A 14,918-nucleotide genomic window follows, 5' to 3' on the forward strand; every position below is an offset into this window, starting at 1 on the left:
TGGCCTTCCTCTGGAGCAGTCAGATCTGGAGCTAGACCTTCAGGCAAAGGGGCTGGTCAGGGACTGTAGACCCCAAACAAACTGCTGCTGGGAATTTCTAGAAACCACCCATCCTGGCCATCTCAATGGCGAAGGATCCATTAGCAGGAAGTCTGACCTTATCACTTGTTTACCACTGAACAAAAGGATATGACTGGGTGTCTTTTGGTTCATAAAAGCAATGACTCCATGCAGAACAGAAACAGAAACTTCAGCCTGCATTGTCCCTCTGGTAATAAGTTCTGCTTCCCAGAAGGCAGGGAAGACCCGAGAACGGCATAGACTCAGTGTGATGGGGTCATCTTCCATTCCTGCGGTAGAATTAAAAGCCCCTGGATTGTGGCACATGCCCTGGACTCACACTGAGGGAACCACTCAGTCCTCCATCTCTTGCAGAATGTCGGGGGGCAGCAATAATTGTCGGCACCTGCTGTGTGCCAGGCACTCACAGCACTGTGCAATAGATAATACTGCCCCCACTTTAGAGGGAAGAGCACTTGGCCAGCAAACGGCAGAGCCTCTAGAATCAGGTCTGAGTCTCAGGGAGGTCCCATACGAAGCGTAGAAAATGGGATGCCAGTGCTGTGGCTCCAGTGGAAGGAGGGTCTGTGTGGGGAAGTCTTATTGGGGGAGGTGAGGCTCAGGCTGGTTCTCAGAGGACAGGAAGGAGGAAGGGACAGGCAGAGTCCGGGTAGAAGGAAGAACATGAGCAAAGATTGAGGGAGAGAAGCCTGGCCAGAAAGAGGATGGGATGGGATGGACTTGAGCACCAACCCCCCAAACAAATAGCCTGTGAGGAGCTTCTCGGACATCACCTTTGTTGTATAGGTCTATTTCTTTTTTTTTTTTAATGTTTATTTATTTATTTTGGGAGTGAGAGAGTGCAAGCAGGGGAGGGGCAGAGAGAGAGGGAGACAGAGAATCCCAAGCAGGCTCTGCACCATCAGCACAGATCCTGATGCGGGACTCAAACTCATAAAACCATGAGATCATGACCTGGGCCGAAATCAAGAGTAGGACGCTTAACCGACTGAGCCCCCCAGGCGCCCCTCTACAGCTGTGGAAGAGCTCAGACCTGTGGATGCCAGGCCGGTGGACAAATATTGCAGGTGCTTTGAGGTCTGAGCCTAGAGAACACAGGAGGGAGGAGATGCTTGGCTTCCTCCCTAATGCCCTGCCCCTCACCTGGCCCTACAGTGAGGCCTCCAAGGATGCTTAAAGAGGGGCTCACTGCCTTTGGGGACGCACAAGGTGGAAGCAGTGTGTGGCTAGGTTGCTGTGGAGCCTGGTAGCTAGAGGCTGTGTTGAGGCCAGACGGCACCTTGGGGTGCCAGAGCTGGAGGAAGACGGAGTTGGCACTTCTTGGCCTTTTCTGACTTTAAGAGTCAGCTGATAACTTAAAATAAGCACAGGAGGCTTTGAGCTAGGTCTCTCAGCTGCACGGTTGACATGGTAGTGTCCCTGTGCTTCTTGACCCCCAGCTTGGCTCACTAGGCTGCAGGACTGAGCCAGGTAAACATCCTCCCAGGTCCCCTGACCTTTGGAATGTGGCCTCAGCTCAGCAAATGCATCCTTTGGGGGTGTGAATAGCTGCAGAACCAACCCCCAGGACCCATTGTTCTGGAAGTCCCAAAACAACCAGAACAAACTCTCAACAATCTGGGAGCCAGGAGGGAGTACGGAAAGGGCCAGTGGGGCCTTTGTCCTTAGGCATCCAGACGTTTACATTTTCCACATTAATGAGCTAGGAAATGGCTCTTTTTATGCCAGTAATAACAACTACCACCCCCTCCATGTTCTCATCTAATCCTGGCAAAAAACCAAGCAAGGCTAATATTAGCATCCCGTTACAGAGATGAGGGGTTGACGTTCCAAGAGGCCTGGGACCTCCAGCATAGTGAACACTTGGAGCAGAGTCTCGAACCCAGTACCCCAGCTTCTTTCCCGTTCAGCTCAGTGGGGCCAGCTGCGCTCATCCAGGGACAAGGTTGGCCTGAAGGGGATTGCCAGGTACCCTTGAGCTTCCCAACACGGAGTCAGCCGCATAAGGAAGCAGACTGGAGAGGTGGCCAGGAGGCCAGCCTTATCCAGCACCACCTGCCCCAAGTGCCAGCTGCGTGGGACTGGCCAGGCCATAATCCCCTTATTGACCTAGGCTGACCAATCTCCCTGGCTATAGCTTTTCCAGCCAGATAGTACTCGTCTCTTCCTGCTGATGTCCAGGCCCTTTGGGGCCTGAGAATGAGATCTCCCACATTCCCTCTCCCAGACCTGCTCAGCCCTGCTCCCTGAGCCTAGAGCCCTTTGCAGTGGTGGGAAGAAGGTAGTGACAGATCAACCTCTTAGACACAATTAGCAAATTGACTGTATCTCTTCCAACACTGTAAGATTTTCACGGGCTAATATTTTTAGCAGCAAAAGAAAAACTGCTGAACTCCTAAATTGTGATTTTGCGTGCTCATCTATTTCTAAAGCTCATTGCTAGATAACTAAGAGCTTGTTCTTTGATTATGGCCATTTAGTAAAAGGAATTCTAACAGGCTTGCTGGAGACTCAACAAGCCTTGCAGTTTGCACCAAGAAGCTGTGTGTGACAACACTTCCATCTGGCAGATGGCCTCACTGGAACACACTCAGAAGTCTGGAGAATGGAGACATCAACAGAAGCACAATTAATCAGTGCAATTGTTTTCCCTGCTGTGAACAGGACATCTTTCTGGATTTTTGAGGGCAACAGGCACGGGAAGGATCTGGCTTTGCAGTCTCTGGCGTTCAAAACCCTGTCGAGGGGCGGGCATGCTTTGATTTCTGACACTGGTCTTCCTGCTCAGTTCTGTCTCCTTGAAAACTGCCTCGGGCCAGGGCAGCAAAGCCCTCAGCTCTCCCTGCTCCAGTAGGGGTGAAAATGCAGGGTCTCCTGAGAAGCCTGAACTTACTGGCTCTGACTGGAGGCTCTCCGGACTCTGGCTTGGGCATTTGTTATTTTTATGAGAAAATTTCTTGGTTTTGTAACTTGCAGACCAGAAAAAGGAACATAATTTAAGCCAATTTCTGAACAGAAAGGCGAAAGCCTTTTAACAGCTGGGAGTTGTAGATTTGGTTAAGCCTCCAGAAGCGCTTCTTTAGAACTGCTGGTCTACCCTGAGCTATTCCTTTTTTAGGAACCTCTGAATCTTAGATTTTCAGTCTACAAAAGGCGAGTCACAACCTGCCAAATGATGTGGGGTTTCAGGATTAAAATGAATGAATCAGGGGCTTTGGGGTCTCCCTTGAAAGAACAAATTATAGGGGCACCTGGGTGGCACAGTTAAGCATCTGACTCTTGATCTCGGCTCAGATCATGATCTCATGGTTTGTGAGTTCGAACCCCACATAGGGCTGTGTGCTGATGGTGCTGAGCCTGCCTGGGATTCTGTCTTTCCTTCTCTCTGCCTCTCGCCCATTTGTGTGCATACTCGCTCTCTCAAAATAAATAAATAAACTTAAAAAAAATTTTTAAAAAGAAAGAACACACCTCCTAGAGAGACCCAAGGCTCTGTGGGTGGGAGTAGGGGGGGTCTCAAAGTTGAGGAGGAGAGGGTTTTTCTGTGTGAAGGATGAGGTGGGGGAAGGCCAGACAAGATCATGGATCTGCTGGCCTTTCTTCCACAGAACCCCAGGGCATGGCTCCCAGGCCCAAAGCTAACAGAAGCCCAGGGGCCTGAGACAAGATTTCTCCTCTCCCAAGTATCTGGCTGCCAGACTTCCCCTTCCCCCACATCGAGAGGGAGGGGCCTGCTCACCCACTTGCCAGGTGGTTAGAGAAAAAGGTCCTTGGTTTTTTCACATCATGCTGTCTCTCTTGTAAGGGACCTAGAGTTCTAAATCACAGGTATAGCACAGAGGAGGATGTGAGGAAATCACTTCAAAACCTTAGGGCTACACCAAGACCTGAATCAGGAGTCTTTTTAGCCCCACGGCCTGGGTCATGGGTGGCACAGGGCAGTGGGAGGGGATTCTGATTGGAACAGAAGTCAGAAAACAGTTATTACGATACTTGTTATAGAAGGATAAGGCAGACTTTACTCAGAGGGACAGTCACAATAGGTACAGGGACCATAGCAATGGGAGGTTGCCATAGGGGAGAGAGACTGGGCTCAACTCTGGGTACAAGAAAAAGAGGGAATTATAGCCAAGAGGTGGGAGCTGGGTGGGGCTGGAAAAGTTCTAAGAGGAAACACCAGGAGTCAGGCAGGGGATTCTGGCTATACCAACCCTACAGGGTTCCTGCTGAAGGCAGGCCAGAGTGGTCACACCACCTGGGGAAAGTGGGGGATGGGAACCCCAGATGTGAAGGGTGGTCAGATACAGATGATGGAGGGTTCTGGAAAAGCTGATTTGGTAGGATCCTTGCTAAGTTGGACAATGCAGAGACAAACATGGAAGCCGAAAAGCCAGGGCCTGGTTGAGAGGAGCTCAGAAGAGCCTGACTGGAGTCCAGTCAAAGGGAGGTCCGTCAGAGGAAAGTGGCCCCAACCCAGAAACCTTGGTGCTCTGAACTGGAAGGAGGCAGCTGAGCACAATGAGAGCCTGATGGGAACCACGTAAGAAGTTGGCGGCGGAGTCAGGCCCAAACCATGTTTCTCAGCCTCTCCCTGGGCTTTGCGCTTCCCCCCACAGAACCAGCTTCAGGACCAATTCAGCCCTTGACATGGGGCGGAAAGAGCACTGGGTGTGAACCCAGAAGTCCAGGTCTCAGGGCCAGCCCTGGCTTTGTCAGCTCTGAACCCCTCCAGAGCCTGAATTCCTCAGAAGTAAAGTGAGGACAGAGCAGGCACGCTGGCATCCGGGAAGTGTTGCACGTGTGCACCCCCTTCTCCTCAGCTGCTCCGGCCTACCACAGAGATGTGCTGACAGGACCACATGACTTAATGATGTGAGCTCTGTCCCAGCCTCCCAGGAGTGGCACTGGGAAGGCTCCATTTCAAGTTGATGAATCGGTGCCTGCTGTCATTAGGGTCAGCCACCAGCCTTGTCTGGGGACCCAGGGTCTTCACCAGGTTCACTGCCCCAGGGGACACTCAGGCTGCCTCCAGGGAAAGCCTCTCTCAGAAGATCCAGTGAAGATGGGCCCAGGGCGGGATCACAGAAGTCCCTATGGGCCAGGATGAGGGTCCTGCAAGGCCTGGGATGGTCGGAGGGGAGGAAGCAGGCTGGGAGGGTCTCTGCTGTCTTCCTCAGCGGGAGGAGGTCCTGGGGGTTTGCGGGACTCTGTTTTCTCCAGTCTGTGGCGCCAGTCCCGGCTTGGCAAGTGACCCTTGGAGAGAACCAAGGCAATAAAGTTAGAATAGCTCAGGCACAGGAAAAAGGACACAAAGGCGAACAATGTGGGGAGTGTTCAGCAGGAAGAAATGGAAAAAGGGCTGGGGCCTGCCGGGCAGGCCTAGGCTCCGGGAGTCTGGAAGTCCATGGGTGACCCCAAGGCTCAGGCAGTGCCAGGAGAGGAGGGGGCCTGGGCCCAGCAGTGGAAAAACACAGAGGGAGCAGGGGAAGGGGAAGGCCTGAGAAAAAGGGGTGCAGCCTGAATGAGGGACTTCTGATGTGAAGGGCTAAGGAACAGCTGTGTCCAGAGTCAGGCCTTAGTTTTTGTCTTTGTCTTTATTAAGGAGCAGAGATTTCTGTCTGTTCAGACCCAAGTTCCCTTAGCAAATGTTGGGCCCCTCCTGCATGCAAAGTGTGGGCTACAAGGGAGTGAGTAGTGAAGAAGATGGGGTCCTACTTCTAGAACCTGAACCCTCCCCAGGGTCCATACTGTTCCTATCATGGCTCAGGTGAGCTTGGGTCCCTCTTGGAATTCTGTGATCCTTCCCAGCCCTCCCATGGGACCTTAGAGTAAAATTCTTCCCTGCTGCCTGTCCGGACCTCACCTCCCCCGAACCCTCTCACTCAGAGAGCCACTCACCCTGAAGCTTCCAGGTCTCTGCTCACCTTGCTCCTTTTTCTGAAACACCGTTTCTTTTCTCCTTCCCCAGCAGAATCTTACTAACCTCTGGGGATTCAGTTCAGGCTTTGCCTCCTCTGGGAGGCCCACCCTGCTTTCTCAGTTTAGGTTGCCCCCAAACACCTGCCATGGCAAGCCTGGAATCATCGTAAGGTGATGAGACATTTGCCCATCTCTCTCCTGTCATCCTCGGCTCCTTGAGGCCACACTGGAGCCTCTTCATTTCTTTATCCAACTGAGACCAAGCTGGGCCTTGCCAAGAGCAGATGTCCAGAGGGTGTTTCCCACTAAGTGAGCCAAACAGCTCAGGGTCAGTGACCTGCAGACAATCTTTTGGAGGTGGTAGAATGGAAGAAAGGTTTTTCATCTGTTCTAGGGCTCCATAAAGTTGGAAAAATACGTACCTCAACAGTTAAGATGTAATGTTTTAAAGTGGAACCAGGACTCCAGATTCTGGTGCCTCAGCCAGCAAAGAGGGAAAAAAACTCCCCTTTCAAACACTACCCTACAGAGAGGTGCTGGGGGTTAGAGGCCCAGCTCTGGGGAGTCAAGAGCCCTGGAGGAGTCTGTGGCCAGGAAGCAACAGTGGGGGACTGTTTTGGGTGGGGACAGCCTCCCTCAGGTTGAGGCCAGAAAGCTCTGGGCAGGTGCTGGGGCCAGGGCACAGCTCCTCCTTAAGGACCAGGTTGAGGGCCCTGACCTCAGGGAGGAAGACTGTCAGGGGCAGGGGGCAGCACCTCCTGTCAGAGAGAAGGAGAGGCGGGGGCAAATGGGGAGCAAGGCAACGTTCAGAGATGTGTGGACTTCAGCTTCGTAACTGCATTAGAGCTTGGCCCACCTGAGGGCCCCAGTGCCCACCTCCAGGGACGCACACAGAGCGGAGTCAGTGGTTGGGGGACCGTGGACCCTGTCAGCTGATGGCCAGGAATGGCATGCTCAGTGGCCTTAGGGGCGGGTGGCTAAGTGAAATAGAAGTTTAATTTAAATTTCAGATACATGAACAATTTTTTTTGTTCACGTCCCATATACCACATGGAACATACTTAGACTAAAAAAGTATCTGTTCATTTGATATTCAAATTTAGCTACATGTCCTGTATTTGTATTTACCAAATAGGGCCATTCTGTTTAGAGGTCAGGGGGTCTGAGGGGCGGCATGGCCCTCAGACTCCGTGACAATAAAACGTTTTGAAAACAAATACCACCATCACCCCCCGGTCCAGCAGCTTGCACAGAAAAACAAAACGTGTAACTTCCTGAGAACACATTATTGTCCGAAGGTGGAAGTCTGTGATTTTGAAGGAAAAAACAGTTTTCTGCTGAGGAAGAATGAGTCACAGGCAAGCTGAAAATGTGTCTCTGGCTTTTGGGGTTGGGTGAACAGGGGCCTCCTTTCTCCTTCCTTTGGATGTCCATTCATTCTGCTATGTTGGACAAGGCCCAGTTGAGCTGAGTAGGCTGGGTTGGCCCTCTCAGTCTACCGAGAACCTCATCAACAAAGCCACTTCTGGCCCCGTGGGTCCCTGACACCCCTCTTGACTCCACTGACCCTAGGGGGATGGTCTGTCTCCCAACTACGGGACCAGGCCTGCCTGTGCCTTTGGCAAGTGGGTGCTGGGGCCCTCGGGTCATAGGCCAGAGTGGAGGCCAAGCTCTAAATAGCAAGAAGGCCTCTCGGGCAGCAGGCAGGCAGGCGCTGAGCCAGACGTGGAGAGGGTGTGGTGGGTCCTCAGCTCTGGGGCTCAGGACTAGGAGGGGCTGCCTGGGCCTGTCTGCCATCAGCAGGGGGCTCTATGGGAAAGACACAGTGTGCTATGGCTCTAGGTCCTATCCTGTCCTCTGGCACAGTGCTTTGTCTGCTGAGTGTAGAATGGACGTAGTCCTGGCAACTGCGAGGCCCCAGGCCCCAGGACGCGGCTGCTGTGGGAAAATCAGAGATGTGTGTAGGGTGGCCAGGCCAGGACTGGGAGCCTCGGGGTGTGATCCCTGTGTTCTCCATCGCCCCCAGGCCATCTGCACGGGCAGCAGAGGGCCACGTTAAATCCCAGTGCTCCTCTGCTCACAATCCCACAAGGGCACCCATGAGCACTGAGGCATGAACGCTGAGGCCCGGCACCGCCCCGGCCCTCACTCTTCCCCCCATCACCTCCTGCCTCGGCTCCTAGGAGCCTCCCCTGCTGACATTGCTCTTCTTGCTGGGCCCCGAACAAGCTTCCTTTTTTTCTGGAATGCTCTTCCCCTACAAGGCTCACCTCCTTCCAAGGCTGCTCAAACTTCTTTTCAGACCTCCTGACCACACCGATTGAGATTGTAACCCCCTCCCACACACCCAGCGCCGCTCCTCTTTCTTGGAAGTGCGCCTCATGCTCTAGGACTCCCTTCGTTTTGGGTGTATTGTCCATGTCCCTCGCTAGCTGCATACCCGTGGGGTAGGACTGGGGGAGCCAGCGGGTACGGCCACAGGGAGGGCTCTGTGGCACAGAAGAGCCGCCCTGGAGGAACAGCGGAAGTGCAATCTGGATCTGCTGCCTCCCAGGGAGCCTCCACACTGCGGAGGAGGGGGACTCCAGTTCAGAGTAGAGTCCGACCTCTTGGAGCCAGTCTCTCTGGGCTCCCACCAGTCAGCTCTCCCTCTTCTCCCTCCCAGAGGTGCTGCAAACTTGGGGCCAGGTGCCACTGTCATGGAAGGGACACTGGGGTTCCCAGGAGGGAAGCCTGGGCTCCCCCAGAGACAGAATGAGAAGGCAGGGTCACAGGTCAGGGAGTGACCTTTCTAACTTGGGGTCAGTCGTCAAGGCAAACTGAACACAAAGCCAGCTCGCCTCTCTGCAGGAGGCTGTCTGGCCCCCGGACATTCCAGGCATTCTCTGGGGTCCTTGTGGCCGAGGTCTGTGTCTGGGGGGGAAGTAGGGCTTTGTGCAGTGAGGAAGCGTCTGCCTGAAGACCCCTTTGTTTGGCTGCCAGCCGGCCAGCCTTCCTCCAGCCCCACCGTCTGGCCCAGCTGAGCGGCTGGGGTGGGGGTGGGGGTGGGGGCGGGGCGGAGGTCCTCTTGGTGCCCCCGTCACCCTGCAGGCAGAGAGCCCTTGAAGCTCCTGCCTACTAGTGCCTGTTCAGCCTGGCCTCGGGCAGTCTAGTGGGGATTGGGTTGAGGGCTCCAAGCTTCTACCCCTCATTGCGGAAGTAACACCTTAGCAGGATGCAGTTTGGCCTGTTGAGAAAAACGTGAACCCAGTTGCTGGGTTTGAATCCCAGCCCTGCTCCTCACTAAAGAGGTGGGCTTCTCCCAGTGACATCAGCTCTCCAAATCTTAGTTTTCTCATCTGTAAAATGGGCTAGCAATACTCACCGGATAATGCTATCGAGAGGTGGCTTCTGTCCCATACACCACCCAATAATTGTGAATTCCTGGAATTGGGAAGTTCTGAGAGGGAGACAGGGCAGAAGAAACACAGTCCCTGTCCTCAGGGGCTGGCGGGGCAGGGGGGCAGCAAGGTTCCCAGGAAGAGGACAGGGAGACCTGAAACAGCCCCCGCAGACCTCCCTGCTGCGTGTGGCTGCCGCTGAGGGAAAGACACCCAGGCTAGGGTACCAACATGCCTGGGGGGGAGCCTGCTCCACCTCGTCATCCTGGACCAGGAGCCAGGGGCACACGAGGTCCAGCGTGACTTCGACATCTCCCGGGACCTCGGAGCTCAGGTAGCTGGGGTGGACACTCAGGGAGCTGCAGGGGTGTCCTGCTCTGGTCCACATGCTCCCAATCCCCGGGCAGTGCAGAGGCCGGTCCAGGTAGGAAGTCAGCTCAGGTGCTGTCTGTGACTCCGAGAGCCCTAAGCAGGTGCAGTGAGGGCCACAAAAGGTGAGGGGCACATAGCAGCCTCAGGGAAAACAGCTTCAACTCAACCACAGGGAGAAGTCGTCTGGTCACCTCCTCTAGGGGGAGCTTCCAGTCAGCGAAGGGCGGGGGGAGGGGGGGTTGGCAGAGCTGCTAAGTATAGAGCTGCAGAGTGTCCCTGTCCTGGGAAACAGGTCACGTCCAGCCCTGAGGGCTCAGATCACCAAGAGGAGATTTGCTAGCTGCATGACCTTGACAAGTTCATTTCTTCATTAGTAAAATGGGGATCCTCATAACCACTGCGCCTGGGAGATAACTAGCCCAGAGCTTCTGTCCACAGGTGATGGCCGTTCCCACAAAGCCTTGGCCGGTGAGCCCTGGCTCAGCATCCAGAGCTCTGTGTGTCCCCAGCAGGTCTCTGGCTCTCTCTGGGCTGTGCTTTCTCCCTCTATATTCTGAGAGGAGTGACAGAACTTCCTGCTCTGGCCTGCTTGGTGGCCTTGGCTTGTCCCAGGAAGGTCTTGATCAGTGTAGGTGGAGCAGGGTCAGAGGTCCTACACTCATCCTCCAGCTCTATACCTGCTGGTATTAGGCACACCCCAGCTGCAGGGAATGCTGGGAGTGTCCATTGGGGCATAGCTGGCCTGCCCGAGGCAGGGAACAGGTGCCCACTGCTGCCCATTCCAGATGTGTCTCAGGGTGCAGATGCCTGCGGGGGTCAAGCTCCAAAGGCAGCCTCCTGGGCACCCCTGGGTCAGGGCATGCTATGGGCAGAGAGGTACACTGTGCCAAGGTGGGTAATTGTGGAGGTGGGACCAGCAGGGGCCAGGGTGTTCAGAGGGATCCCTAGACTGTGTGGCAAGTGAGCAGGAATGGCAGGGAGCAGCGGCTTCGGAAACATCTGGGCAGCCTGGTGGAGGCACAGTCCTGGCAGTGCTGAGAGCAAGCTGTGACCCAGGGGGGGCAGCCAAGGACAGATGTGGGCCATAGGAGAGTGTGCGATATTTGCAGGCCAGTAGCATTCAGAAACCTGAGCTGGGTGTGGCCTGGCCCCCACTTTAAGCCCCGCGTGTGGCTGGCACTGAGGCCTTTCTGTTCACTGACTGAGCCGGTGAGAGAGGCCTGTCCTCCCTCTACTGTGAAGGTTCAAAAGTGAGCACCTGTCCTTGGCTGGACACTGTAGCCCTGTATCCACCCACAGAGGATTCCTGGCCGCCAGGAATTGGTGAGAGTTCCAGATCCAGAGAGAGCTCCAAAGCATGGACAGAGGCTGGGTCTGCTGCCATCCCTGTCCTGAGTCCCCAGAGAGCAAGATGGAGCTCTGACGCACATGACACGAGGCTTCGTGTCCATGCTTAGGGGTAGCAAGTTTGGACAGAGCAGGACATGTTCTAGGACATGTTGAACTTGAGCAGCTATTTCATGGAAACCCTGATGGACTCTGCCTTCTAGATCAGAGGTCTCAAACCGAGACGTGCAGATGACTGACCGGGGCGGGAGCCAGTGGACACAGATTCCTGGGCCCAACCCCCAGTGTTTCCGGGGTGGGTCCTGAGACCCTGCGTCTGCCACATGCTCCCACGTGGTGCTGATGCTGCTGAAGCCTGACCACTCAGAGCAGCACGGTAGGGATTTGCTGCCCGAGATGCAGGGCTCAGCCAGACCGCTTGTTGGAGATGAAGAACCTGACCCTCCACCAGCCTCTGAGGCCGAGGCTGCATTTTAACAAGAATCCAGGTGATTCTGAGGCTCATTCAAATTCACTGAGCAATGGAGCAGCCCTGCTCACTAGGACTTTCTGTGATGATGGAAATGTTCTATATTTGTACTGCCCGAAACCATAGTCACTAGCCACGTGTGGCAGTCAAACACATGAAATGTGGCTAGTATAATTGGAGAGCTGGCTTTTTAAAAAATTTTTAATGTTTATTATTTATTTTTGAGAGAGAGAGAGAGAGAGACAAACAGAGCATGAGCGGGGGAGGGGCAGAGAGCGAAGGAGACAATCTGAAGCAAGCTACAGGCTTTGAGCTTGTCAGCACAGATCCCATGTGGGGCTCGAACCCACAAACCATGAGATCATGACGTGAGCTGAAGTCATATGCTCTAATGGACTGTGCCACCCAGGTACCCCTGAAAAGCTGGATTTTTAAATTTTGTTTAACTTTAGTTAATTTAAATTTAAATGGCCACATGCGAACAGTGGTGTCCCTTTGTCAACACAGGTGTAGAATGAGCCAGCTCAGAGGACCCATAGAGGCTGTCAGACAGGGAGAGGGTTCAGAGAGAGATCAGAACCGACCTGAGTCAGGGACAGGGTGGGACCAGGACAATGTCCCTAGGCTCTGAAGCCAGCGTTTTCTCCTCTGCCTCATGGACCTGGGCCCTGGCCCTGCCTCTCTCTCTACCAGCTCCAGATACTAGAGCTCTGTGGACTGAGAATTCACTGGAACCTCAGGCGGCAGCCAGGTGTGAACACTATGATGGGCTGTACAGGAGTCTAGAGAGGTGTCCACAAATAGAGCTGGATTAGCTGTAAAAATTGGCCGACTGGGAATAGACACCTGCTAAGCTGTGTATACAGAGTACACAACACACTCAGGTGCACAATTAGGATGGAGACCATGGTCACCATCACCGCTGTAAGTAATTAAGGTTAAATGAACTCATCACAAGGGCGGAGCCCTGATCTAATAGGATTAGTGTCCTTATAAAAAGAGTCACCAGAGACCTCTCTGGCTCTCTCCCCACCATGTGAGGATGTGAGGAAAGTGGGCGTTTGCAAGCTGGGAAGAGGGCTTTTACCAGAAACTGACCCTACCAGGCCTTGTTGGGGGACTCAAAACTGCAAGAAAATAAACCGCGGTTAAGCCACACAGTCTGTAGTACTTTGTTATGGAAGTCCTGGCAGACCAAACACAAGGGAAATTGGTTTGACTTTTAAAAACCAGAGGAGAGGGGCGCCTGGGTGGTGCAGTCGGTTAAGCATCCGACTTCAGCCAGGTCACGATCTCGCGGTCTGTGAGTTCGAGCCCCGCGTCGGGCTCTGGGCTGATGGCTCGGAGCCTGGAGCCTGTTTCCGATTCTGTGTCTCCCTCTCTCTCTGCCCCTCCCCCGTTCATGCTCTGTCTCTCTCTGTCCCAAAAATAAATAAAAAACGTTGAAAAAAAAAATTTTAAAACCAGAGGAGAACCAGCCACATCCCATAAGCATTGCTATCTGCCTCCTCCAGAAAGCTGGGGGACCCCGGGACAGAACACATCCTTCTACAGCAGAAACTGGGCAGGGGACTCCATCGATGTCCATCTCCGTAGCTGAGAACTTTGCAAGACTCAAAAGGGGTTTGGGGACCCGATCCTTAACAATGGCAAGGACGTTTGGGAGAGGGAAGCAGGGCTCCAGGGGAGCACAAGAGATTTCAGAGGTGGTGGTGGTTTTGTCTTCCTGGAAGGGAGAAAAGGCAGTGGAGAGAGGAATGAGAAAGGGCTGCAGAGAACCCTAGGATTTGGATCCAAGCAGGTCTGGCCTCAAAGCCCATAGAGTCCCCTCCACCCACAAAACCCTTTCCTGAGAGCCTTGTGGGCCCCACTAAAGAGACTGAATTTGGTGCCACATGCCTGGGGTCTGACTGAAGAATTTCCAACAAGCAGGTTTCTATGATAGCATTTACGATCAGAAAGATCTCTCTGCTGTTCATGTAGATGGTAGATTGTAGGAGAGACTAGGGGTTTGGGACCAATTAAGAGGCAACAGGTGAGGGGCACCTGGGTGGCTCAGTTAGTTAAGCAGCCAACTCTTGATTTTAGCTCAGGTCATGGTCTCACTGTTTGTAGGTTCGAGCCCCCCATCGGGCTCTGCACTGGGCATAGATCCTGCTCAAGATTCTCTCTCTGCCCCCTCTCCTGCTCCTGCCTGCTCGCGTGTTCTTTCTCTCTCTCTCTCTCTCTCTCTCTCTCTCAAAAAAAAAAAAAAAAAAACACTCTCCACAAACAGACTATTTCTGGAACTAGAGGAAGAGCAAAGTGGTGGAATGTTGAGGATCAAAGAAGGGACAGGCCTGGTGACCGGCAGCACCCGGGGACCAAGGGCTGGAGCACAGGACACGGAAGTGGGTCTGCTCCCTGTCAGGGAGGCCTCCCCAGGGCCACAGCTGTCCCCCTGCGATGGACTGCCTGAGTGGTGGTGAGCTCCCCGTCAGGGTGGGAGCCCAGGCTGGGACTGGAAAGCAGCCATGAGCGAGACTGCAGAGGAACTCCTAGCCTTGAAAGAGGGCAGGAGAAAATCTCTCACCCTTTCTTTTCCCCAGATTTAATCATCCTGTGAACCTAATTTCTCCAGAGTTGCTGCATAGCAGTTTCTAGTTTTCATATGGATTCTCCATCCTAGGGACCCCTCCTTTCCTATTCCAGAACCCCCAGCCCCCTCTCTGCTAATTAATAATAGTGTTCATGTGCCATTAACCGGAGGTATCACTGCCAGGTGAAGCCTGCTGCTAAGTGGTTCCATAGGCCAGTGCTTCTAAAACTCTAATGGGCAGAAGGACTGCTTGGGGATTTGATCCAGCTGGTCCAGGGCAGGGCCCGAGGTCGTGCACTTACAGGAAGCCCCCAGGTGCTGCTGTTGCTGGTCCTGGGACCACACGTGGAGAAGCAAAGTTGTAGCTGCCAGTGACACTCCTCAGGACTCTGTGACAGGAGGCGGCCAGGGAGAGTGCCAGGAAAACTCTAGTGCAAGAATCTCAACAAGAATGGACTCCATTCTTTCTAGAGCAGGTCTAAGTCTATCCCTACCACCCTCCACCTTGGGAGCCGTTCTGTCTCCCCTGTTGAGAAACATGAACCTGCTATAAGAAGATAGCTTCATCGTGGCCTTGTGTGACCTCCCCTGCTCCTCTCCTGACCCTGTGACCTGCTTCTGTCTAAAAGAGCTCTTTCCTGGATCTGTGGGGTGGCTGAGGCCCCATCACAACCAGGGACCAGCCGGGGCCCTAGACAGAAGAGCCTGCTTCCTCCCTACCCCCAGCAGGCTGCTGACCACAGGGACAGCAAACTGCAGGGCCCTTCTCTGG

Source organism: Panthera pardus, unplaced genomic scaffold (genome assembly GCF_024362965.1).
Source record: "Panthera pardus isolate Hobbes unplaced genomic scaffold, ASM2436296v1 HiC_scaffold_26, whole genome shotgun sequence".
NCBI classification, from domain to species: Eukaryota; Metazoa; Chordata; class Mammalia; order Carnivora; family Felidae; genus Panthera; species Panthera pardus.